The following is a 27,979-nucleotide window of genomic DNA, read 5'->3' on the forward strand; positions in this document are numbered from 1 at the left end:
TTTTGTCAAGGGAAGGAGGAATGTATTCAATAGGTCACCATTTCTAATGGATTCTATGGTACTACATATGTAAATACATCCACAATGTCTGTCTTCTATGGTACAAGAAATGTAAACAAAAACACAGTATTCACCTCCATCTTTACTGTATCCCCACACATTTTCTTTTTTTCAGATGGACCTGAAACTACTTCTGATTTCAACGTTGTTAGGAGTCATTTGTTACAGCAGTGCTCAGCAAGGTAAGATTATTCTCCATCTTATCTCAAGTTTCTGATTTATTTACTGTAACTTCCACCTTGTTAGACCAAATCAACCCTCAACAGTAACACCAGTATTCTGTATCTGTACACTGACTACACAGTACATCATCTAATCATAATATATTTATACTAAACCGCATCATAAATGTACAGAATAGTGATTAACTGCCTGATGTCCCGTAATGGTGAGCCGACCCCAACTGAGCATGCTGCTGTAATGTAATGATGTCATTAGCCAGAAGACGCAGCTCCACCTACACTGTAAACCCCAATACATTTTTACTCAAATACTTCAAGTAAGTTGATCTCAAAGTCAATGAAAAGTCATTATTTCTTGAAAATGTTTAAGTTGTCCTGACTCAACTAAATAAGGCAACAGTAAACATGTCATCCCACACAAATGATGCAGTGCCCCCCACTTGAGCAAATTGAGATTGTGTGTGACTAACGCATTTCAGTTAATTACTATAGCTCCCGGTTTAGGCCAATCAGTGTAACTTTCTAGATGCCGTATCTCTGTGGCTAGACACGTCATCCACCAAAGTTTCATCAAAATCGGGCCAGTGCTGTCTGATGTGTTACAGATCCACAGTTCCCTCCCCAATTTCATCGTGGGGGACAATGAGAAGTCACATCAACTAAACGTTTTTATTTATGATAACAAAATCTACTGCAGGTAGATAAAAAAATATATATATATATATATATATATATATATATATATATATATATATGTGTGTGTGTTTTTGCATGTACAGTGCATTCGGAAAGTATTCAGTCCCCTTGACTTTTTCCATGTTTTGACACATTACAGCCTTATTCTAAAATGTATTAAATATATATTTTTCTTAATTAATCTACACACAATACCCGATAATGACAAAGCAAAAAACGTTTTTATTTTTTTTTACATTTTAGCAAATGTATTTAAAAACACAACTGAAATATCACATTTAAGTATTCAGGCCCTTTACCTCGTACTCTTCTTTTTTAGGCGGTAGATCAGCTTTAATATTGCAGATAGATTGTAGTTTCCATCAATGTAATTGTCTGCATCATTTCCAATCCCCCATATATTTTTGGGGTAAATATATTTATGTATATACATCCACATACCCACATATACAGTTGAAGTCGGAAGTTTACATACACTTAAGTTAGAGTCATTAAAACTCGTTTTTTAACCACTCCACAAATTTCTTGTTAACAAACTATAGTTTTTGGAAGTCGGTTAGGACATCTACTTTGTGCATGACACAAGTCATTTTTCCAACAATTGTTTACAAACAGATTATTTCACTTATAATTCACTGTATCACAATTCCAGTGGGTCAGAAGTATACATGCACTAAGTTGACTGTGCCTTTAAACAGCTTGGGAAATTCCAGAAATTGATGTCACGATTTTAGAAGCTTCTGATAAGCTAACTGACAACATTTGAATCAATTGGAGGTGTACCTGTGGATGTTTTTCAAGGCCTACCTTCAAACGCAGTGCCTCTTTGCTTGACATGGGAAAATCAAAAGAAATAGCCAAGACCTCAGAAAAACAATTGTAGACCTCAACAAGTCTGGTTCATCCTTGGGAGCAATTTCCAAATGCCTGAAGGTACCACGTTCATCTGTATAAACAATAGTACGCAAGTATTAACACCATGGGACCACGCAGCCTTCATACCGCTCAGGAAGGAGATGCGTTGTGTCTCCTAGAGATGAACGTACTGTGGTGCGAAAAGTGCTAATCAATCCCAGAACAACAGTAAAGGACCTTGTGAAGATGCTGGAGGAAACAGGTACAAAAGTATCTATATCCACAGTAAAAAGAGTCCTATATCGACATAACCTGAAAGGCCACTCAGCAAGTAAGAAGCCAGTGCTCCAAAACCACCATAAACAAGCCAGACTATGGTTTGCAACTGGAGAAATGTCCTCTGGTCTGATGAAACAAAAATAGAACTGTTTGGCTATAATGTCCATCATTATGTTTGGAGGAAAAAGGGGGAAGCTTGCAAGCCGAAGAACACCACCCCAACCGTGAAGCACGGGAGTGGCAATATCATGTTGTGTGGAAGTTTTGCTGCATGAGGGACTGGTGCACTTCACAAAATAGATGGCATCATGAGGCAGGAAAATTATGTGGATATATTGAAGCAACATCTCAAGACATCAGTCAGGATGTTAAAGCTTGGTCGCAAATGGGTCTTTCAAATGGACAATGACGCCAATCATACTTCCAAAGTTGTGGCAAAAGGGCTCAAGGACAACAAAGTCAAGGTATTGGAGTGGCCATCACAAAGCCCTGACCTCAATCATATAGAAAATGTGTGGGCAGAACTGAAAAAGCGTGTGCAAGCAAGGAGGCCTACAAACCTGACTCGGTTACACCTGCTCTGTCAGGAGGAATGGGCCAAAATTCACCCAACTTATTGTGGGAAGCTTGTGGTTCCAATCTTCTTGCATTTAAGAATGATGGAGATCACAGTGTTCTTGGGGACCTTGAATGCTGCAGAAATGTTTTGATACCGTTCCCAAGATCTGTGCCTCGACACAATCCTGTCTCTGAGCTCTACGGACAATACCTTTGATCTCATGGCTTGGTTTTTGTTCTGACATGCACTTTCAACTGTGGGACCATATATAGACAGGTGTGTGCCTTTCCAAACATGTCCAATCAATTGAATTTACCACAGGTAGATTTCAATGATGTTGTAGAAACATCTCAAAGATGATCAATAGAAACAGGATGCACCTGAGCTCAATGTCGAGTCTCATAGCAAAGGGTGTGAATACTTGTGTAAATAAGGTATTTCTGTTTTTTATTTTTAATACATTTGCAAAATATTGTAAAAACCTGTTTTCACTTTGTCATTATAGGGCATTGTGTGTAGATTACTGAGAATATAAATATATATATATTTTAGAATAAGACTGTAATGTAGAAAAACTCAAGCGGTCTGATTTCTTTCCGAAGGCACTCAAAATCACTTTAAGTAACTACTCAGATATATTAAGTGCTACAGGTTTCCTCAAAAGTTGTGTAATGACATCAAACTGGGGTTTACAGTGTATGTTTATTTGAGCATTTCTTTGAGCATAGTAGTGAAGACATCATGCAACTATGGAACAGCGGAATATTCCATTCTGTCTCTGGCTCAATTTGCTGTTCTCTCTGAGCCACACAGTTTTCCAAATTACACAATGTGTACACTCTGGCTTATTTCCTGGTTAGGTTTTAGGAGTCTATGATGAGTTTGAAAAGAAGCAATCTTTGTTTTTCCATTCCAGAAGGGAACGAGTGCATCAAGGCTATTGCTAAATCCTGTGGGGAGTGTATTCAAGTGGGAGCGAAATGTGGCTGGTGCATGGACCCAGTACGTGGATATGAATTTGCCAATAACATTGTTACTGCATTGATGCTACACAACCGTAATATCCACTGACTCAGCGTTACAACTTGCAGGTGTATGCAAATCATTGAAAGAATGATCTAAACTGTTCTTTGGAATTTTAAACACTAGTGTGTCAGGCAATATTGTTTGTAACCTTTATAACCTGCTTGGGAGAGTAGGAAATACATTTTCAGAAAATAAGGACCTTACATTGTGGGTGGATTTCCTCTGAGTGCCATAATGCAATGTTTCATAATACTTATACCTCCTCTCTCCCAGGGGTTCCTGAAGCAGGGTGAGGCCACATCGACCCGCTGTGACGAGCTGGAGTCCCTGAGGAAGAGAGGTTGTAGCTCCACCAAGGTAGAGAACCCCCAAGGCAGCCAACGGCCCCTGAAGAACAAGGCTGTGACCAACCGCAACAAGGGAGCAGAGAATCTCAGAGCAGAGGACATCACACAGGTCCAGCCACAGAAACTCACCCTCAGCCTCAGATCGGGTAAAAACTTAAATGGAACTGCTATGTTTAATTGGGATGCATCCCAAATGGAGCCCGTTTCACTATTTAGTGCACTACTTTTGGGTTGGGTAGAAATTGGGTGCCATTAGGGATGTATTCTTAGTTAACTTTGCTTCAGCCAAAACATCTTGCTTGACAACCATTGTTGACGCAGCGTCGCTGGGGGTCTTTTTTGTTTATCCTGCTGTTCCTCCGTGGTCTTTCACTGTTATGTTGATTAGTTACAGTAGCCTCCATTTTCTTTTGAGTGTTTTAGCTATTATTATTTGGAAGGAGTGTTCCTTATACTCTTTCATGTGAAGGCCAGCACCTTATTTGACAGGGAAGGTGCACATGAATCAAGATTTCAGTGTTCACATCAATGTAAATATGCCAGAGTTAGCAAGTCAGTAGTCCCCGGCTTAACCTTGCCCATTTGTCTGTGTACTGAAGGTGAACCCCAGGCTTTTAACCTGAAGTTCAAACGGGCCGAGGATTACCCCATTGACCTCTACTACCTGATGGACCTGTCCTACTCCATGAAGGACGATCTGGAAAACGCCAAGAACCTGGGAACACAGCTCATGCTGGAGATGTCAAAGATCACGTCTGATTTCAGAATCGGTGAGCTTGAGAATCAGCCTGGTTGTATGAGGATTGAGGATGTCCATATTTCTTTGAACCTCTTCTCCATTTTAAATTGATCTTTTCTGCTTTCAGTTCTGGTTGGGTGCATATTGCATAGTTATACAATGGGTGGGTCTAATCCTGAGTGCTGATTGGTTAAAACCGCATTCTAGCAGGTGTCTATTCCACAAGTTACCACGGGCTATGACTTTAAAATGACTATTTACTCTGTTCCATCTGACTGCACAATCCACTGTCTCATCAGCCCAGCCAGGCACTTTATAAACTTGATCTCCACCTTGAAAAGCATCTAGACATTATCTCACATTTCTTTTAGACTAACATTTAGACCTTGCTGTCTGCCTCTCGGACATTTGCAACAATGTTTCAATATTCAAATTCCATCTCAAGCTGTCCCATAATTATGTACGTGTCGGGACGAGACAGACACAGGTAGCGTTTCTCAGCCAGTCAAAATCATGAATCAGCTTGCATAATTTTTATGGATATATATAAAAAATGTAAATTGAAAAAAAGGTAAAACGAAAGTATTTTCAGCTTCAGTTTGATGTGATTGTGTTAGCTGTGTTGTTGGCTAGCTCCTATGCCAGGAGAAATCACGCCTCATTATCTCATTGTTATGGTTGAATCCAAATAAATGTCACTAGAAAACAGCTTATGCAAATCCAGCAAGTTTGCTGTTATTCTGGATGCACTGTTTGACCATGACTGTAAGTTACCCGTAGTTGGCTAGCTAGAAAGCAAGGGATAAAAACGTTACCAGCCAGTATGGCAATGGAACATTAAGAACGAACGACTGGGTCGCATCCATACAGAACATAAATCAAATCAAATTTTATTTGTCACATACACATGGTTAGCAGATGTTAATGCGAGTGTAGCGAAATGCTTGTGCTTCAAGTTCCGACAATGCAGTAATAACCAACAAGTAATCTAACTAACAATTCCAAAACTACTGTCTTGTACACAGTGTAAGGGGATAAAGAATATGTACATAAGGATATATGAATGAGTGATGGTACAGAGCAGCATAGGCAAGATACAGTAGATGGTATCGAGTACAGTATATACAGTGCCTTGCGAAAGTATTCGGCCCCCTTGAACTTTACGACATTTTGCCACATTTCAGGCTTCAAACATAAAGATATAAAACTGTATTTTTTTGTGAAGAATCAACAACAAGTGGGACACAATCATGAAGTGGAACGACATTTATTGGATATTTCAAACTTTTTTAACAAATCAAAAACTGAAAAATTGGGCGTGCAAAATTATTCAGCCCCTTTACTTTCAGTGCAGCAAACTCTCTCCAGAAGTTCAGTGAGGATCTCTGAATGATCCAATGTTGACCTAAATGACTAATGATGATAAATACAATCCACCTGTGTGTAATCAAGTCTCCGTATAAATGCACCTGCACTGTGATAGTCTCAGAGGTCCGTTAAAAGCGCAGAGAGCATCATGAAGAACAAGTAACACACCAGGCAGGTCCGAGATACTGTTGTGAAGAAGTTTAAAGCCGGATTTGGATACAAAAAGATTTCCCAAGCTTTAAACATCCCAAGGAGCACTGTGCAAGCGATAATATTGAAATGGAAGGAGTATCAGACCACTGCAAATCTACCAAGACCTGGCCGTCCCTCTAAACTTTCAGCTCATACAAGGAGAAGACTGATCAGAGATGCAGCCAAGAGGCCCATGATCACTCTGGATGAACTGCAGAGATCTACAGCTGAGGTGGGAGACTCTGTCCATAGGACAACAATCAGTCGTATATTGCACAAATCTGGCCTTTATGGAAGAGTGGCAAGAAGAAAGCCATTTCTTAAAGATATCCATAAAAAGTGTTGTTTAAAGTTTGCCACAAGCCACCTGGGAGACACACCAAACATGTGGAAGAAGGTGCTCTGGTCAGATGAAACCAAAATTGAACTTTTTGGCAACAATGCAAAACGTTATGTTTGGCGTAAAAGCAACACAGCTCATCACACTGAACACACCATCCCCACTGTCAAACATTGTGGTGGCAGCATCATGGTTTGGGCCTGCTTTTCTTCAGCAGGGACAGGGAAGATGGTTAAAATTGATGGGAAGATGGATGGAGCCAAATACAGGACCATTCTGGAAGAACCTGATGGAGTCTGCAAAAGACCTGAGACTGGGACGGAGATTTGTCTTCCAACAAGACAATGATCCAAAACATAAAGCAAAATCTACAATGGAATGGTTCAAAAATAAACATATCCAGGTGTTAGAATGGCCAAGTCAAAGTCCAGACCTGAATCCAATCGAGAATCTGTGGAAAGAACTGAAAACTGCTGTTCACAAATGCTCTCCATCCAACCTCACTGAGCTCGAGCTGTTTTGCAAGGAGGAATGGGAAAAAATGTCAGTCTCTCGATGTGCAAAACTGATAGAGACATACCCCAAGCGACTTACAGCTGTAATCGCAGCAAAAGGTGGCGCTAGAAAGTATTAACTTAAGGGGGCTGAATAATTTTGCACGCCCAATTTTTCAGTTTTTGATTTGTTAAAAAAGTTTGAAATATCCAATAAATGTCATTCCACTTCATGATTGTGTCCCACTTGTTGTTGATTCTTCACAAAAAATACAGTTTTATATCTTTATGTTTGAAGCCTAAAATGTGGCAAAAGGTCGCAAAGTTCAAGGGGGCCGAATACTTTCGCAAGGCATTGTACATATGAGATGAGTATGTAAACAAAGTGGCATAGTTAAAGTGGCTAGTGATACATGTATTACATAAGGATACAGTCGATGATATAGAGTACAGTATATACGTATGCATATGAGATGAATAATGTAGTAAAGTAAGTAACATTATATAAGGTAGCATTGTTTAAAGTGGCTAGTGATATATTTACATAATTTCCCATCAATTCCCATTATTAAAGTGGCTGGAGTTGAGTCAGTGTCAGTGTGTTGGCAGCAGCCACTCAATGTTAGTGGTGGCTGTTTAACAGTCTGATGGCCTTGAGATAGAAGCTGTTTTTCAGTCTCTCGGTCCCAGCTTTGATGCACCTGTACTGACCTCGCCTTCTGGATGATAGCGGGGTGAACAGGCAGTGGCTCGGGTGGTTGATGTCCTTGATGATCTTTATGGCCTTCCTGTGACATCGGGTGGTGTAGGTGTCCTGGAGGGCTGGTAGTTTGCCCCCGGTGATGCGTTGTGCAGACCTCACTACCCTCTGGAGAGCCTTACGGTTGAGGGCGGAGCAGTTGCCGTACCAGGCGGTGATACAGCCCGCCAGGATGCTCTCGATTGTGCATCAGTAGAAGTTTGTGAGTGCTTTTGGTGACAAGCCGAATTTCTTCAGCCTCCTGAGGTTGAAGAGGCGCTGCTGCGCCTTCTTCACAATGCTGTGTGAGTGGACCAATTCCGTTTGTCTGTGATGTGTATGCCGAGGAACTTAAAACTTGCTACCCTCTCCACTACTGTTCCATCGATGTGGATAGGGGGGTGTTCCCTCTGCTGTTTCCTGAAGTCCACAATCATCTCCTTAGTTTTGTTGACGTTGAGTGTGAGGTTATTTTCCTGAACAACTGGATCAACGACCAGCCGGTTTAGGTAGCAACCCTAGATTTGTGTCTGGACTAGATCTTGTGGAAGGGTGACAGTACGAATGAATTCATTAAAAAAAAAAAACATTTTTAATGAAGATCTGTCAATCATTATTTGAATATGTTGGTAACCCCTGGTATAAAAGTGATGATGCCCTCAAAGCCGGCTTTATATTGCCTTTCTCATGGTACCAGACCTCAAGACCCTACTTTCAATTGAGAATGGCTGGAGTCAAGGCTTAATTTGTATATGCTCAGAGAAGGCCTTTTTATAAATGTTTGAAAGTTCATTCACTCTAGGGCGCTAAACTGCTATTTTAAGAGGGTAACCTTTCACATAGTTGTTCATAGTTTTTGATATATACTTCCTGAATCTTTTGTAAGTCTTGTAATTTTGTTCTCTGGTATTTCTGTAGGCTGTGTCCATTTTCTGTATGTGGTTAATTTGTACATGTTTTAATAGTCCTCCCTCCCTTCCCCAGGAGCACATTGGCTGGAGGAACGTCACCCGTCTGCTGGTGTTCTCCACTGACGCTGGCTTCCACTTTGCTGGAGACGGGAAACTGGGAGGAATAGTTTTGCCCAACGATGGGAAATGTCACCTGGAGAACAACATGTACACAGTGAGCCACTACTATGTATGTATGGTAATATACTATGTACATGTAATGTAATAATGCATTAATGCATTAATAATGTATTATAGTAATGCACTATGTAGTATAATAATACACTATGTAGTATAATAATGCACTGTGTATTATAGTAATTTACTATGTAGTATAATAATACACTATGTAGAATAATAATACACTATGCATTATAGTAATACACTATGCAGTATAATAATGCACTATGTATTATAGTAATGCACTATGTAGTATAATAATGCACTATGCAGTATAATAATGCACTATGTAGTATAATAATACACTATGTAGTATAGTAATGCACTATGCAGTATAGTAATGCAATATGTAGTATACTATTACACTATGTATTACAGTAATGCACTATGTAGTATAATAATGCATTATAGCAATACACTATGGAGTATAATAATACACTATGGAGTATAATAATACACTATGTAGTATAATCACGCACTCCTATGTACTGTATGTATTGTGACTTTTCTTTCTAGTCTTCTGTGTGGTCTGTATTTTGAATTTGACAAGATTTGAAGGGAATGGGCTACTTGCCCTTAGTGATGTCATCAAAGGGCTTGCCTGATACCTGTACTTCCTCATTGTCTCCCTGTAACAGGACCACCCCTCCATCGCTCACCTGGTTCAGAAACTTAGCGACAACAACATCCAGACGATCTTTGCCGTCACAGAGGAGGTCCAGCCTGTTTACATGGTCAGTTGTGTGTGTGCGTGTTTGCGTGCGTGGACGTGTGTGTGTGGAAAACATTTTATTCCTTTCAATTTCCTGTGTTTGTCTGTTGTAGGTTAGAAGAAGCCCAACTCTTTGAAGAGCAGCATCTCTCTCTGTTACCAGTAGCATCTCTTTGGATCTCTGGTTGTTCCCCAAATGGCACCATGTTCCCTAAAAAGTGAACTACTTTTGACGAGATCCCTATGGGCCCAGGTCAATAGTACTGCACTGTGGGGAATAGGTTTCCATTTGGACAGCTGCCTTTGAATGTTCCCTGCTGCCCTCTAGTGCTTTTCAAGCCAATTAGAAGTCTGCCTGGAGTTCCGTAATGACCTTTTATCATATCCCCATCAGTCCAATGTTTGGACAATATTTGCAATCTGTCAACCTCGGTAGAATGGCGTTCTCATTTAGTTGATTACACCATGCATCCCAAATGGCACCCTATTCCCGATATTAGTAGTGGACTATGTAGGGATTGAGTGCCATTTAGGACGCAGACTTGGATCTCTGAATTTAGAACCTCACAACACTTCAAAAAGTTGTAACTTTAGATTGACTTTACCACTATGTGATGCAGACCACAATCAAACTACTCCGCAATCTTAATGGGTCAGGCAAAACATGACAAAACTTTTTTGCTCTAGACTTTTCTGGTGAGTATTTAGAGATTGACAGGATTCCAATTGACATACGAGTGAGTACATGATCATTTAGTTTATTGTGTTTTCTCTCTCAGGAGTTAAAGAATCTCATTCCTAAATCTGCAGTGGGGATACTCTCTGCTAACTCCAGCAACGTTATCAACCTCATTATTGATGCCTACAATGTAAGTATAGATTGGATTGGTTTAGTTACTGGAGAAGATGCACTTCTGCACACTATCTAACTTTCATCCTTAAAATAGTTGGCAAAACCATGCTGCTGCTACTGTTAAGTCATCACATTTCTCTTTCTGAACTGATCTTTCTATGGGAATAGTCAAAAATATGCATTTCTGCTTTTGTAAAACTGAAGCCTACTGAAAATGTTGTATATAGTGTACAAAGGGCTAATTGTTGTTCTTTATGTGCTAGTCTCTTTCCTCAGAGGTGATTCTGGAGAACAGCAAGCTACCAGAGGGAGTGACCATAATGTATCAGTCACGCTGCAAGAACGGAGTGACTGGTGAGGGAGAGATGGGAAGAAAATGCTCCGATATCTCCATCGGTGACGAGGTGAGAAACCAAAACAACATGACATTGAATGTTTTCTATTCTAAATACATATGTATTTATTTTAGATTTTTTTTTAAAATTCAGGTTCAGTTATTTTAGCTTTCTGATCAAGTAAATATAATGTTTTCAGTATCTGTAGGTGTCAAGGTCATTGTTTTTATTACAAAATGTGATTATTATGCCTTATGTGTGAATGCATCCCTTCATCCCTGATCTGTAGGTGTCTTTCACCATAAGCATCACAGCTAAGCAGTGTCCTAAAATGGGCAAACCAGAGACCATCAAGATCAAACCCCTAGGGTTCAACGAGGAGGTGGAGATCACTCTGAACTTCATCTGCGAGTGTGACTGTCACAAAGATGGCATTGAGAACAGTGACATCTGCCACAATGGCAACGGGACATATGAATGTGGAGCCTGCAGGTAAGGCACTTGTGTTTCACTAGCAGAAGATCTTAACCCTTTATTCACCTTCCATATTGTAATAATTTCCATGGCATAGAGATACATCATGATATTTGATACCGTATATACAGTGCATTCGGAAAGTATTCAGACCCCTTTACTTTTCCACATTTTGTTACGTTACATCTTTATTCTAAAATGGATTACACATTTTTTCCCCTCATTAATCTACACACAATGCCCAATAATGACAAAGCAAAAACAGGTTTTTAGAAATGTTTTACATTTATTAAAACAAAAAAACAGATACCTTATTTTCATTAGTATTTAGACCCATTGCTATGAGACACACAAAATTGAGCTCAGGTGCGCCCTGTTTCCATTGATCATCCTTGAGATGTTGACTGGACATGATTTGGAAAGGCACACACCTGTCTATATAAGGTCGCACAGTTGACAGTGCATGTCAGAGCAAAAGCCAAACCATGAGGTGGAAGGAATTGTCCGTAGAGCCCCAAGACAGGATTAAGTCGAGGCACAGATCTGGGGAAGGGTACCAAAAACGTCCAGTGAAGGTCCCAAAGAACACAATGGACTCCATCATTCTTAAATGGAAGAAGATTGGAACCACCAAGACTTTTCCTATAGCTGGCCGCCCAGCCAAACTGAGCAATCGGGGAAGAAGGGCCTTGGTCATGGAGGTGACCAAGAACCCGATAGTCACTCTGACAGAGCTCCAGAGTTCACCTGTGGAGATGGGAGAACCTTCCAGAAGGACAACCATCTCCGCAGCACTCCTCCAATCAGGCCTTTATGGTAGAGTGGCAAGACAGAAGCCACTCTTCAGTAAAAGGCACATGACAAGGCTTGGAGTTTACCAAAAGGCACCCAAAGGACTCTCAGACCATGAGAAACAAGATTATCTGGTCTGATGAAACCAAGATTGAACTATTTGGCCTGAATCCCAAACGTCACGTCTGGAGGAAACCTGGCAGCATCCCTTCGGTGAAGCATGGTGATGGCAGCATCATTCTGTGGGAATGTGTTTCAGCGGCAGGGACTGGGAGACTACTCAGAATCGAGGGAAAGATTAATGGAGAAAAGTTCAGAGAGATCTTTGAAATTATTATTACATTTACAAGAATGTCTAAAAACTGTTTTTTGGTTTTGTCATCATGGGGAATTGTGTGTAGATTGATGAGGGGGGAAAAACTATTGAATCCATTTTAGAATAAGACTGTAGTGTGGAAAAAGTCAAGGGAATACTTTCCGAATGCACTTTATAATGGGCCATTAGCCCATTTCTATGGGCCATTAGCATGTGACTGTTTGTATGTGAATATTTTTACATAGGCAGTCTTTTATGCAGTCCTCCCTTGTTGTTAATAACATTACATTTCCTTTATTATCTGTCAGGTGCAATGAGGGCCGTATTGGTAGACAGTGTGAGTGCAGCACCAACGAGGTGACCAGCGAAGACCTGGATAAGAGCTGCCGTAAAGACAGCGGTACAGACATCTGCAGCAACAACGGAGACTGTGTGTGTGGAACCTGTGAGTGCAAGAAGAGAGAGAACCCAGAGGAGCGCTACAGCGGGATGTTCTGCGAGTGTGACAACTTCAACTGTGACCGCTCCAACAACAAACTCTGTGGAGGTACGCGAGTTCAGTTCATTGGATGATCAATAAAGATTTAGCTTGCTGTGAAATGACGGCCAAGACCTGTGTTACATCTGAAGACCTGTGGAACATATTCCTAAGAACACAAACTACCTCTAGTGTTTGTGGCGTAATGGGTGATTTCCCAGTTAAATTAGAGATCAGTTGATAAAATCAGACATGGCCTTTTACGAAATTAGATTTCCCGTGTTCAATTTAGCTTAATTTCATCTCTAATCTAGAATATTATCTATAATATGAAATGATGTTTGAACTATAGAGGATCATCTCTGACCCTGTGTGTTGTGTTGTGGCAGGACATGGTCACTGTGAGTGCAGGGTGTGTAGATGTGATGCCAACTGGATTGGCAGTGCCTGTGACTGTTCTCTGGACACCACGACCTGCCTGGCTTCAAACAAGCAGATCTGTAACGGACAAGGCACCTGTGAGTGTGGCACCTGCAGGTGTACTAACCCAAAGTTCCAGGGCCCCAGCTGTGAGATCTGTCCTACCTGTCCAGGGGTCTGCGCAGAACACAAGTGAGTTGAATAAAGGAATGAATGAATTGTATTTGTTTATTTTATTCTGTTTTAACTATGCAGAAAACAACAATATACAACAAGTTTATTTCCAAAATGCTCTTCATGTGTTTTTACATCAGAAATGATTCCTTATGGGTACCTTCATGTGTGTGTAAAATATTACTGTTCTCTGATGTTTTTATTCATAGATTTTAGATGAAAAATGTTATTTTTTTGTAAACCACAATGCAAAATGTATGCTTTAGTCTCAGGTCCTGTCTGTCCATTGTTTAGCATGAATGGAATGTTCGTATCCTGTATATTTGACTGCGATACATTGCATTCGGAAATTATTCAGGCCCCTTGACTTTTTCCGCATTTTGTTATGTTACAGCCTTATTCTAAAATTTATTAAATGTTTTTATTTCCTCATCAATCTACACACAATAATCCATAATGACAAAGTTTTTTTAGCACATTTATTGAAGATAAAAACTGAAATCTCACGTTTACGTAAGTATTCAGACGTTTTTCTCAGTACTTTGTTGAAGCACCTTTGGCAGCGATTACAGCCTCAAGTCTTTTTGGGGATGATGCTACAAGCTTGACAAACCAATATTTGGGGAATTTCTCCCATTCTTCTCTGCAGATCCTCTCAAGCTCTGTCAGGTTGGATAGGGAGCATCGCTGCACAGCTATTTTCAGGTCTCACCAGAGAGGTTTGATCAGGTTGAAGTCCGGGCTCCGACTGGGCCACTCAAGGACATTAAGAGACTTTTCCCGAAGCCACTCCTGCGTTTTTTTGGCTGTGTGCTTAGGGTTGTTGTTCTGTTGGAAGGTGAACCTTAGTTTCAGTCTGAGGTCCTGAGCTCTCTGGAGCAGGTTTTCATCAAGGATCTCTCTGTACTTTGCTCCGTTCATCTTTCCCTCAATTCTGACTTGTCTCTGTGTCCCTGGCAAAAACATCCCCACGGCATGATGCTACCACCACCGTGCTTCACCCGGTTTCCTCCAGACGTGAAGCTTGGCATTCAGGCCAAAGAGATCAATCAGTCTTGGTTTTATCCGACCAGAGAATCTTGATTCTCATGGTGTGAGTGCTTTGGGTGCTTTTTGTCAAACTCCAAGCAGGCTTTCATGTGCCTTTTTACTGAGGAGTGGCTTCTGTCTGGCCACTCTACCATAAAGGCCTGATTGGTGGAGTAGTGCAGGGATGGTTGTCCTTATGGAAGGTTCTCCAATCTCCACAGTGGAACTCTGGAGCACTGCACCAATCAGGCCTTTATGTTAGAGTTGCCAGACGGAAGCCACTCCTCAGTAAAAGGCACATGCAGTGGGGAGAACAAGTATTTGATACACTGCCGATTTTGCAGGTTTTCCTACTTACAAAGCATGTAGAGGTCTGTAATTTTTATCAAAGGTACACTTCACTTCAAAAATCCAGAAAATCACATTGTATGATTTTTAAGTAATTCATTTGCATTTTATTGCATGACATAAGTATTTGATCACCTACCAACCAGTAAGAATTCTGGCTCTCACAGACCTGTTAGTTTTTCTTTAAGAAGCCCTCCTGTTCTCCACTCATTACCTGTATTAACTGCACCTGTTTGAACAAAAGACACCTGTCCACACACTCAATCAAACAGACTCCAACCTCTCCACAATGGCCAAGACCAAAGAGATGTGTAAGGACATCAGGGATAAAATTGTAGACCTGCACAAGGCTGGGATGGGCTACAGGACAATAGGCAAGCAGCTTGGTGAGAAGACAACAACTTTGGCGCAATTATTAGAAAATGGAAGAAGTTCAAGATGACTGTCAATCACCCTCGGTCTGGGGCTCCATGCAAGATCTCACCTCGTGGGGCATCAATGATCATGAGGAAGGTGAGGGATCAGCCTAGAACTACACAGCAGGACCTGGTCAATGACCTGAAGAGAGCTGGGACCACAGTCTCAAAGAAAACCAGTAGTAACACACTACGCCGTCATGGATTAAAATCCTGCAGCGCACACAAGGTCCCCCTGCTCAAGCCAGCGCGTGTCCAAGCCCGTCTGAAGTTTGCCAATGACCATCTGGATGATGCAGAGGAGGAATGGGAAAAGGTAATGTGGTCTGATGAGACAAAAATAGAGCTTTTTGGTCTAAACTCCACTCGCCGTGTTTGGAGGAAGAAGAAGGATGAGTACAACCCCAAGAATACTATCCCAACCGTGAAGCATGGAGGTGGAAACATCATTCTTTGGGGATGCTTTTCTGCAAAGGGGACAGGACGAATGCACCGACTTGAGGGGAAGATGGATAAACATGTATCACGAGATCTTGGCCAACAACCTCCTTCCCTCAGTAAGAGCATTGAAGATGGGTCTTGGCTGGGTCTTCCAGCATGACAACGAACCGAAACACACAGCCAGGGCAACTAAGGAGTGGCTCCGTATGAAGCATCTCAAGGTCCTGAAGTGGTCTAGCGAGTCTCCAGACCTGAACCCAATAGAAATCTTTGGAGGGAGCTGAAAGTCTGTATTGCCCAGCGACAGCCCCGGAACCTGAAGGATCTGGAGAAGGTCTGTATGGAGAAGTGGGCCAAAATCCCTGCTGCAGTGTGTGCAAACCTGGTCAAGAACTACAGGAAACGTATGATCTCTGTAATTGCAAACAAAGGTTTCTGTACCAAATATTAAGTTCTGATTTTCTGATGTATCAAATACTTGTCATGCAATAAAATGCAAATGAATTACTTAAAAATCATACAATGTGATTTTCTGGATTTTTGTTTTATATTCCGTCTCTCACAGTTGAAGTAAACCTGATAAAAATTACAGACCTCTACATGCTTTGTAAGTAGGAAAACCTGCAAAATCGGCAGTGTATCAAATACTTGTTCTCCACACTGTATAAGCCCACTTGAAGTTTGCCAAAAGGCATCTAAAGGACTCTCAGACCATGAGAAAGAAGATTCTCCGGTCTGATGAAACAAAGATTGAACACGTCTGGAGGAAACTTGGCACCATCCCTATGGTGAAGCATGGTGGTGGAAGCGGCAGGGACTCGGAGACTAGTCAGGATCAAGGGAAAAATGAACATAGCGGCAGGGTAGCCTAGTGGTTAGAGTGGTGGACTTGTAATCGAAAGGTTGCAAGTTCAAATCCCCGAGCTGACAAGGTACAAATCTGTTGTTCTGCTCCTGAACAGGCAGTTAACCCACTCTTCCTAGGCCGTCATTGAAAATAAGAAATTGTTCCTAACTGACTTGCCTAGATAAATAAATTTAAAAAACAGATGAATCGGGATAAGCCTCTGGATGTCCTTGAGTGGCCCAGCCAGAGCCTGGACTTGAACCCGATCAAACATCTCTGGAGAGACCTGATAATAGCTGTGCAGTGATGCTCCCCATCCCACCTCACAGAGAAGAATGGGAGAAACTCCCCAAATATCAAATTTATCAGCTGATATATCAAACCGAGCCTAAAACCCCAAACAGCAAGCAATGCAGGTGTAGAAGCACCTAGGAAGAAACCTAGAGAGGAACCAGGCTATGAGGGGTGGCCAGTCCTCTTCTGGCTGTGCTGGGTCGAGATTATAACAAAACATGGCCAAGATGTTCAAATGTTCATAAATAACCAGTATGGTCAAATAATAATAATCACAGTAGTTGTCGAGGGTGCAACAAGTCAGCACATCGTCAGTTGGCTTTTCATAGTTGATCATTCAGAGTATCTCTACCGCTCCTGATGTCTCTAGAGAGTTGAAAACAGCAGGTCTGGGACAGGTAGCACGTCCGGTAAACAGGTCAGGATTCCATAGCCGCAGGCAGAACAGTTGAAACTGGAGCAGCAGCGCGGCCAGGTGGACTGGGGACAGCAAGGAGTCATCATGCCATGCTGGGGCATGGTCCTAGGGCTCAGGTCCTACGAGAGAGAGAGAGAAAGAAAGAATTAGAGAGAGCATACTTAAATTCACACAGGACACCGGATAAGACAGGAGAAATACTCCAGATATAACAGACTGACCCTAGCCCCCCGAGACATAAACTACTGCAGCATAAATACTGGAGGATGAGACGGGAGGGGTCAGGAGACACTGTGGCCCCATCCGATGATACTCCCGGACAGGGCCAAACAGGCAGCATATAACCCCACCCACTTTGCCAAAGCACAGCCCCCACACCACTAGAGGGATATCTTCAACCACCAACTTACCATCCTGAGACGAGGCTGAGTATAGCCCACAAAGATCTCCACCACTTCACAACCCAAGGGAGACAGAAGATCACGTCATTGACTCAACCCACTCATGTGAATCACCCCTCCTAGGGACGCCATGGAAAAGCACCAGTAAGCCAGTGACTCAACCCATGTAATAGGGTTAGAGGCAGAGAATCCCAGTGGAGAGAGGGGAACCGGCCAGGCAGAGACAGCAAGGGCGGTTCGTTGCTCCAGAGCCTTTCTCTTCACTCCTGGGCCAGACTACACTCAATCATATGCTTGACTGAAGAGATGAGTCTTCAATAAAGACTTAAAGGTTGAGACCGAGTCTGCGTCTCTCACATGGGTAGGCAGACCATTCCATAAAAATGGAGCTCTATAGGAGAAAGCCCTGCCTCCAGCTGTTTGCTTAGAAATTCTAGGGACAATTAGGAGGCCTGCGTCTTGTGACCTTAGCGTACGTATAGGTATGTACGGCAGGACCAAATTGGAAAGATAGGTAGGAGCAAGCCCATGTAATGCTTTGTAGGTTAGCAGTAAAACCTTGAAATCAGCCCTTGCCTTAACAGGAAGCCCATGTAGGGAGGTTAGTACTGGAGTAATATGATCAAATGTTTTGGTTCTAGTCAGGATTCTAGCAGCTGTATTTAGCACTAACTGAAGTTTATTTAGTGCTTTTTATTTAGCCGGAAAGTAGAGAATTGCAGTAGTCTAACCTAGAAGTAACAAAAGCATGGATTCATTTTTTTGCATCATTTTTGGACAGAAAGTTTCTGATTTTTGCAATGTTACGTAGATGGAAAAAAAGTTGTCCTTGAAACAGTCTTGATATGTTAATCAAAAGAGAAATCAGGGTCCAGAGTAACGCCGAGGTGATTCACAGTTTTATTTGAGACGACTGTACAACCATCAAGAGTAATTGTCAGATTCAACAGAAGATCTCTTTGTTTCTTGGGACCTAGAACAAGCATCTCTGTTTTGTCCGAGTTTAAAAGTAGAACGTTTTCAGCCATCCACTTCCTTATATCTGAAACACAGGCTTCTAGCAAGGGCAATTTTGGTTTCATTGAAATGTAAAGCTGTGTGTCATCCACATAGCAGTGAAAGTTAATATTATGTTTTCAAATGACATCCCCAAGAGGTAAAATATATAGTGAACACAATAGTGGTCCTAAAACAGAACCTTGAGGAACACCGAAATTTACAGTTGATTTGTCAGAGGACAAACCATTCACAGAGACAAATTGATATCTTTCCGACAGATAAGATCTAAACCAGGCCAGAACTTGTCCGTGTAGACCAATTTGGGTTTCCAATCTCTCCAAAAGAATGTGGTGATTGATGGTATCAAAAGCAGCACTAAGGTCTAGGAGCACAAGGACAGATGCAGAGCCTCGGTCTGACACCATTAAAAGGTAATTTACCACCTTCACAAGTGCAGTCTCAGTGCTATGATGTGTTCTGAAACCAGACTGAAGCATTTCGTATACATTGTTTGTCGTCAGGAAGGCAGTGAGTTGCTGCGCAACATCTTTTTCAAAAATGTTTGAGAGGAATGGAAGATTTGATATAGGCTGATAGTTTGTTTTGTTTTTTCTGGGTCCAAGTTTGGCTTTTTCAAGAGAGGCTTTATTACTGCCACTTTTAGTGATTTTGGTACACATCCGGTGGATAGAGAGCCGTTTATTATGTTCAACATAGGAGGGCCAAGCACAGGAAGCAGCTCTTTCAGTAGTTTAGTTGGAATAGGGTCCAGTATGCAGCTTGAAGGTTTAGAGGCCATGATTATTTTCATCATTGTGTCAAGAGATATAGTACTAAAACACTTGAGCGTCTCTCTTGATCCTAGGTCCTGGCAGAGTTTAAGGTTTAGTTCAAAGTTCAAGGTTTAGAAGCCATGATTATTTTCAGCATTGTGTCAAGAGATATAGTACTAAAAGACTTGAGTGTCTCCCTTGATCCTAGGTCCTGGCAGAGTTGTGCAGACTCAGGACAACTGAGCTTTGGAGGAATACGCAGATTTAAAGAGGAGTCCTTAATTTGCTTTCTAATGATCATGATCTTTTCCTCAAAGAAGTTCATGAATTTATTACTGCTGAAGTGAAAGCCATCCTCTCTTGGGGAATGCTGCTTTTTAGTTAGCTTTGCGACAGTATAAAAAAGACATTTCGGATTGTTCTTATTTTCCTCAATTAAGTTGGAAAAATAGGATGATCGAGCAGCAGTGAGGGCTCTTCGATACTGCATGGGACTGTCTTTCCAAGCTAGTCGGAAGACTTCCAGTTTGGTGTGGCGCCATTTCCATTCCAATTTTCTGGAAGCTTGCTTCAGTGCTCGGGTATTTTCTGTATACCAGGGAGCTAGTTTCTTATGACCAATGTTTTTAGTTTTTAGGGGTGCAACTGATTCTAGGGTATTGCGCTTGGTTAAATTGTGTTCCTCAGTTAGGTGGTTAACTGACTTTTGTCATCTGACGTCCTTGGGAAGGCAGAGGGAGTCTGGAAGGGCATCAATGAATCTTTGGGTTGTCTGAGAATTTATAGCACGACTTTTGATGGTCCTTGGTTGGTGTCTGAGCAGATTATTTGTTGCGATTGCAAACGTAATAAAATGGTGGTAGTCCAGGATTGTGAGGAAAAACATTAACATTTATTCCATGGGACAAAACTAGGTCCAGAGTATGACTGTGGCAGTGAGTAGGTCCAGAGACATGTTGGACAAAACCCAACCCTGAGTCGATGATGGCTCCGAAAGCCTTTTGGAGTTGATCTGTGGACTTTTCCATGTGAATATTAAAGTCACAAAAAATTTGAATATTATCTGCTATGACTACAAGGTCCGATAGGAATTCAGGGAACTCAGTGAGGAACGCTGTATATGGCCCAGGAGGCCTGTAAACAGTAGCTATACAAAGTGATTGAGTAGTCTGCATAGATTCCATGACTAGAAGCTCAAAAGATGAAAACGTCGGGGGGTGTTTTGTAAATTGAAATTTGCTATCGTAAATGTTAGCAACACCTCCGCCTTTGCGGGATGCATGGGGGATATTGTCACTAGTGTAACCAGGAGGTGAGGCCTCATTTAACACAGTAAATTCATCAGGCTTATGCCATGTTTCAGTCAGGCCAATCACATCAAGATTATGATCAGTGATTAGTTCATTGACTATAACTGCCTTTGAAGTGAGGGATCTAACATTAAGTAGCACTATTTTGAGATGTGAGGTATCAAATTCTCTTTCAATAATAGCAGGAATGGAGGAGGTCTTTATTCTAGTGAGATTGCTAAGACGAACACCGCCATGTGCTCAACCTAGGTCGAGGCACAGACACGGTCTCAATGGGGATAGCTGAGCTGACTACACTGTGCTAGTGCAGACACCACTAAGCGGGCAGGCTGGCTAACAGCCTGGTTAAACAAACACATGGTTGTCATTGATCAACCCTGTGCCATGATTAGATAGTGAAAATACACACCAATCTCTTTCAGAATTTCTGAAAACAATAAAAGCTACTTTACCAACATTTCTGAAAATGTACTGTGTATATATAGCAATTTGGATTGAAACTCTTCATATGCTGTATTTGTCAAACCCTGATCTGTTTCACCTGTCTTGTGCTTGTCTCCACCCCCCTCCAAGTGTGCTATTTTTCCCCATTATCCCCTGTGTGTTTATACCTGCGTTTTCTGTTTGTCTGTTGCCAGTCTGCCTTGTTTTGTCAGCTCTTACCAGCGTGTTTCCCATTTCCCCCTCTTCACAAGTTCTTGTTTTCTAGTCTTCCCCGTTCCGACCTTTCTGCCTGCCCTGAACCTGCCTGTCGGTCTGTCCCTTTTTGACTCTGCCTTGGACTACGAACCTCTGCCTGCCCTCAACCTGTCCTTTTGCCTGTCCCTTGGTGGTCCTAAGTCATGATAGTATTTCCTTCTGGGAATGTTATGGGTGGATTACATAAAGGTTTGTTGTGATGGTTGAAATGAATTCTGCTTTTTATTTTTGTTAATCTGAGGGACCGGTTCCTTGTCTCTTTCCTCAGCCTGAGTTTAATGCCTCTTAACCTTTTAAAGTAGGCATAAAGAGATGTCTTCCTTTATCCGTCTTAACCTCAATTATTATTTTGACCTTTGTTTACTTTCTTCTGATAATTCCAAGATAGGGGACCAATGAAAAGTCTAGACACAAATGTGATATCTTAAAACCAGTAGTGGTGGCAAGGGTACAGCATTGTCCACTACAAACACCTGCATGTGGAGTGGAACCTCAATATCCAGCTTTCTTGCATTCCAGTAGACTAGTGAATAGGGCTGTTGCGGTGACCATGTTACCGCCGCACCGGCGGTCACAAGTCATGAAGGCAGTCAAATTCCACGTGACCGTTTAGTCACGGTATTTAGGCTTCTCTAAACTCTGATGCTGCTGATGGTCATTAGTAGCCTACCAAACTTGTTAACTGCCTGGTATTCAGCACTCTATTGTCCCTCTAATCACTCTGACAAATGCTAAATCTAATCAAACACTTCATGATTGCCCATCTTATTTAACAAGTCAGTTAAAACTTCTTGATGCTACCAATCCCTTTAGCGGGATAATTGTCATCAACAACCGCTGAATTGCATAGCGCCACATTCAAATAATATTACAAAAAATATTTATATTCATGAAATCACAAGTGCAATATAGCAAAACGCAGTTTAGCATTTTGTTAATCCACCTGTCGTGCCAGATTTTGAAAATATGCTTTACAGCGAAAGCAATCCAAGAGTTTATGTAAGTTTATCGATCGCTCGACAAAACATTATGAACACCTAGCATCAAAGTAGCTTGGTCACGAAAATCAGAAAAGCAATCAAATTAATCGTTTACCTTTGATGATCTTCGGATGTTTTCACTCACCAGACTCCCAGTTACACAATAAATGTTCCTTTTGTTCCATAAAGATGATTTTTATATCCAAAATACCTCAGTTTGTTTGGCACGTTATGTTCAGAAATCCACAGGAAAGAGCGGTCACGACAGCGCAGACAAAAATTACAAATAGTATCCGTAATGTCCACAGAAACATGTCAAACGTTTTTTATAATCAATCCTCAAGTTGTTTTTCAAATATATAATTGATAATATGTCAACCGCAACTGTCTTTTTCAGTAGTAGAGAGAAAGCTCTGTTGCGCATACAAAACGCTGCTGGCACCCAGCCATACAATGACGCGATGTTATCGTTCTTGCTAATTTTTCAAAATAAAAGCCTGAAACGATGTCTAAAGACTGTTGACACCTTGAGGAAGTGATAGGAAAAGGAATCTGGTTGATATCCCTTTAAATGGAGCAAAGGCAGGCTATGGAACATGGAGTTTTCAAAATAGAAGCCACTTCCTGGTTTGATTTTCGTCAGGGTTTCGCCTGCAATATCAGTTCTGTTATACTCACAGACAATATTTTGACAGTTTTGGAAACTTTAGAGTGTTTTCTATCCTAATCTGTCAATTATATGCATATTCTAGCATATGGGCCTGAGAAATAGGCCGTTTACATTGGGAACGTTATTTTTCCAAACATAAAACTAGTGCTACCTAGCTGAAAGAGGTTAATAACAAATTCTTATTTTCAATGACAGCCTTGTTCAGAGGCAGAAGGGTAGATTTTGATTTACCTTGTCAGCTCGGGGATTTGATTTTACAACCTTTTGGTTACTAATCCAACGCTCTAACCCCTACGCTACCTGCCACCCCAACGTTGTGCAACATTTCTATAGGCTATGCATTTGGGTGAGTCGTGTCCTCTATTAAAAAGAGGAGTATCTCATCAGCTTTCTATAGGTTAGGCCTACTGTATTTTTTTCTCAACTTTCCTAATATTAAGCACATTGCTTATATTTACAAAAGGAGTATAGCCTACCTGGTTGGCATGAAAATGAACCATGGGAAAAACGTCCTTCGTTCGCTATTTAAGTGCAAAGATTACATGTATTTTTTTATCCCACTGCCCCTGTTCTGAGACCGGTGCATGATAATGGTCCAGTTTTAAATAAAAAATAATTTCACACATGTATTTAGTTTATGTAAAGACCAGATTAAATCAAGAATAGTCTGATGGGTGGCAATATTAGCCAATAACTTGTGAATTATATGTTATCACTTGTGAATGATGCCCAGCATAAGGCAAGAAACAATGCCTTGTTTTTATGACTTTTTCTAATCATAGTCACACACCTCATGTAGCCTAGACCATAGGCCTATATGTTTTGATAAGGTTTGTATCACAACTAAAGTGGCCAAATAACTTCTTAAAATTAAGCACATTAATCCGCTTTACAAGGGGTGTAGAGCCTAACTGGCATACATAAGGAGCGCGTGAGTTTCAATTTTGGGGAAGATAATTTTCACCATAAAAATGCACTTTTATAATGATAGCGTAATCGCATTTGCGTTCAGTTTTAATAATGGTGTTTTCCCGCTAATGGAATATCCGTGATTATAGCCTATTGCCATGTGCGCATTGCTGGGTTTACAATATGAATAAATAGCCAATTAGTTTATCAACATTTAATGCTAAACTTTCTAATCTGTTGCGTTAGCCATTTAGCTTGAAAAATGTTTTTTGATGCTAGTGGTTGTATTAATTTGGGATCTATCGCATCCCACAAATGTCACAGACTTTATTTGGAATATTTATTTCTCGCACAGAATAGAATAGGTCAACTTTTGCACTATGGGGGATAGTAGATTGACATAGTGCTTTTGTGCTTTTACTGTTCGTTTGGCCTACTCATTTTGTTGGCTGACTAAACGTACATGTGGACAGTTCTTCCAATATCTTCAATATTCACCTCAGAATTGGATAAGGATGTGCGCCGTTGCGTCCCCAATGTGTCTGTCTTCACTTGTAGCCTGTGAGAAAGACCCGATCATGTGATGGAGAGCCATGTAAGTGAGAGGTGCTTCGGAGCGCGCAGCACTCAGATAGAACGGCACAGCGCAGCACTTGAGGCCTTGTCAAGTGCTTGTCATATTGTGAATGAGAGACTGATAAAGTGTGTACAGCCTATGCAAAAAAAACTAAGCAGAGCTCATGCCTTTCAAGCGACTTTTTTCAAATCATCATTAGTCACATCATGCATCCTTACAAAGATTACAAATCAAAGCATATAGCCCAACATTTGTAGAACTAAAGTTACATTAATAACTCTAAATGAAGCATATAGGAATACCTCATTCTGTGTTAATCACTTATATCCTTTCTATTTTATTCAGCTTTGTTCAATTGTATTCTTCATACTATGAAATAATATAAAATAATGCCACGGAATTCTAAGCAAATCTTTGTAGCCCATATCCATTTATCATAGCCAGATCAGGACCTAACATAAGGACAACTAAGAGTATGCTATTCTGTTCTTCTGAAATAGACTATATTTTCATATCATGTTTCTTTAAACCTGTTTAAAATAAATAACGTATTTATTGTGAAGGTGTAGGCTTTATTACATGGATTTATTAGATTTTTAAAAATGTAGATGTTCCAAAGGTCTGCATCAGTGGTTTGTAAGTGTGGAAGCCAGCAGATGATAAATGTGTTTTAATTAGCATCTATTACCATGAGACCGACAGTTATTTGCTTGACAATACATTTTGTGACCGCCACAGCCCTACTAGTGAATATGTCACAAGTCTATCAAGCATCACAATGCGAGACTACCTGCGTGTGTTACTCCATCTGTACAGAGTTACATGTCAATGTCCTGTCTTCCACAGGGAGTGTGTTCAGTGCAGGGCCTTTGGGACGGGGGAGAAGAAGGACACGTGTGAGAGAGACTGTAGCTACTTCAACCTGATCAAGGTGAAGGACAGGGACAAGCTGCCTCAGCCAGGACAGGCCTTTCCTCTGATGCACTGTAAGGAGAGGGATGCCAACGACTGCTGGTTCTACTACACCTACGCTGTCAACAAAAAGTCAGAGAAGGAGGTCCATGTGATGGAAACACTAGGTGAGAGCATATTACATACAGCCTGCTATGTCATTGTGACAGAGCATATTACATACAGCCTGCTATGTCATTGTGACTGAGCATATTACATACATCCTACTATGTCATTGTGACTGAGCATATTACATACATCCTACTATGTCATTGTGACTGAGGATATTACATACAGCCTGCTATGTCATTGTGACTGAGCATATTACATACAGCCTGCTATGTCATTGTGACTGAGCATATTACATACAGCTTACTAGGTCATTGTGACTGAGCATATTACATACAGCTTACTAGGTCATTGTGACTGAGGATATTACATACATCCTACTATGTCATTGTGACTGAGCATATTACATACATCCTACTATGTCATTGTGACTGAGGATATTACATACAGCCTGCTATGTCATTGTGACTGAGCATATTACATACAGCCTGCTATGTCATTGTGACTGAGCATATTACATACAGCTTACTAGGTCATTGTGACTGAGCATATTACATACAGCTTACTAGGTCATTGTGACTGAGGATATTACATACAGCCTACTATGTCATTGTGACTGAGGATATTACATACAGCCTACTATGTCATTGTGACTGAGGATATTACATACAGCCTACTATGTCATTGTGACTGAGGATATTACATACAGCCTACTATGTCATTGCGACTGAGGATATTACATACAGCCTACTATGTCATTGTGACTGAGCATATTAAATACAGCCTACTATGTCATTGTGACTGAGGATATTACAGTGAAAAGGGAGGTTATTTGTTTGTCTATTAAGTCGTTTTGTGATTAGAGCTAGTAGTTTTTGACCTGACTAGGAAAAATTCTAGGCTATACTTGTAGTTTTTCCTAGTCAGCTTACAGGGTCAGGTAAAGTTCCTGGGCCTATATATAATGCAAATCAGGAAGGACTTTATTGTAAATAAGCATTTGTTCTTACAGTAACTGACTTGCATGGTCAAATAAATCAATAAAAGTTGGGATAACTGAATGTTCCTGGCTGTGTGTTTCCTGCCTGTGTTCCAGACTGCCCTACGGGCTCTGACATCATCCCCATTGTGGGCTGGCGTGGTGGCGGGCATCGTGCTGATCGGCCTGGCTTTGCTTCTCATCTGGAAGCTGCTCATGATCATCCACGACAGGAGAGAGTTCGCCAAGTTTGAGAAGGAGAAGATGAATGCTAAATGGGACACGGTAAGGGAGTGGAGATGATAGATACAGAACCAGGAAGCCATCTTGGAGAACTATTCGTTATGGCCCATAATGGGGAGGATGATGATGTACTTTTGCAGGTCCTAGTTTGTATTCTCCCTGAATGTAATTTCAGTAGGTTGATTGAGATGTGGAAAACTGGTGTTATAGATGTGGTCAATGTGTGAATCTCTTACACGGAGAACAGACTCCTGAAGGAACACAGAATTGGAAACATTTTACTCTCTCTCAACCTTTGATGACTATGACAGACCTGTTGCTTTTGATGATGACGTTTCCACAGTACTACCCAACAGTTTGTTTAAAATGTTCATAAAACCCTGTAGTTTTAAGTCATCTCTGTGCAAAATACAGCTATGAAAAAAGGAAGCCTTTTTGGAATGCGAAGGTCTGGACACACGTGTCTTTTCATGGGAGTGGCTACAGCAGCTTAGTTTGTTCTGTGTTATGCTTCAACCTAGTGGCGTGTTATCCACACAGCAGGAGAGGTTCAATTCCAGACAGCTGGCAGGGTTTGAAATGCTTTATGATTCAGCTCATCCTGATTACTCCCAGTCAGACCCGCCACATGTGATAGCCTCTCTGGTCTGGTGACATGGGCAGGGCACTGAGGCTTCTGGACCCTCTCATTATGGTACATGGAGAAGACACCAGACCTAAATGACTGTATGAGAGAGCAGACTGACCTGACTTGTTACATATTAAAGTGGAATATAACCAGCACTGTAAGATGATTTTCAAAGGGAGATGATCAACCTCCGAGTCCTGGATCCTGATGTAGAAACACCCCTTTTTCAGGGGATTCATTTTTTCACTTCTTTGTCATATCATTGTTTCGTTCCTTCTCATTTGTCTTCACCCATGCTTTTAATTTCATTCTCTGTTTCCTGTTCTTGATTGTCTGTCCCACTCTCTCAACCCATAGCAAGAGAATCCCATTTACAAGAGCCCCATTAAAAAGTTCCAGAATCCAAACTATGGACATAAAGATGTGGTTCTATAAGTT

At 41.1% G+C, this 27,979-nt stretch overlaps 1 pseudogene; it reads left to right on the forward strand.

Moving 5' to 3' along the window:
* Window positions 1-175: 175 nt before the first annotated feature.
* On the forward strand, window positions 176-27,976 carry LOC139420560 (integrin beta-1-like; annotated as a pseudogene).
* Window positions 27,977-27,979: the final 3 nt, after the last annotated feature.

The sequence above is a fragment of the Oncorhynchus clarkii genome, chromosome 11, assembly GCF_045791955.1.
Source record: "Oncorhynchus clarkii lewisi isolate Uvic-CL-2024 chromosome 11, UVic_Ocla_1.0, whole genome shotgun sequence".
Classification (NCBI taxonomy): domain Eukaryota; kingdom Metazoa; phylum Chordata; class Actinopteri; order Salmoniformes; family Salmonidae; genus Oncorhynchus; species Oncorhynchus clarkii.